The sequence below is a fragment of the Carlito syrichta genome, unplaced genomic scaffold (genome assembly GCF_000164805.1).
Source record: "Carlito syrichta isolate Samal-C Ts95f unplaced genomic scaffold, Tarsius_syrichta-2.0.1 Scaffold304632, whole genome shotgun sequence".
Classification (NCBI taxonomy): Eukaryota; Metazoa; Chordata; class Mammalia; order Primates; family Tarsiidae; genus Carlito; species Carlito syrichta.
Window position 1 is genome coordinate 1,529 of NW_007248728.1, and position 526 is coordinate 2,054.

Here is a 526-nt window from a genome sequence, read left to right on the forward strand (position 1 = left end):
CAAAGTACTGGGATTATAGGCTGGAGCCACTGTGCCTAGCTAAAAATAAAGATTTAAAAAATAAATAAGGGCCGTGTGTGGTGGCTCACGCCTGTAATACCAGCACTTTGGGAGGCCGAGGTGAGAGGATTGCCTGTGCCCATGGGTTTGAGACCAGCCTGGGCAACTTGGTGAGACCTCGCCTCTAAAATAAATGAAAAAATTATGACCGGGCGAGGTAGGGCGCGCCTGTGGCTGCAGCTCATTTTCTGCCCGAATTGAACCCGAGACCTCATTCTCTGCGGAATTGTGCTTGTCCCACAACCTTTTCCCCTCCCCCTCCCTGGACTCCGGGAACCATCATCCTACCCCTTGTCTCCATCTGGCTTCCTCTTATTTTTTTTATTTTTATTCTTATTATTTTTCTGAGTTGGAGTCTCACTCTGTCGCCCAGACTGGAGTGCAGTGGCCACTCCCAGCCACCGCGGCTCGACCTGCTGGGCTCCGGCGATCCTTTTGTCTCAGCCTTCCAAGTAGCCGGAACTCG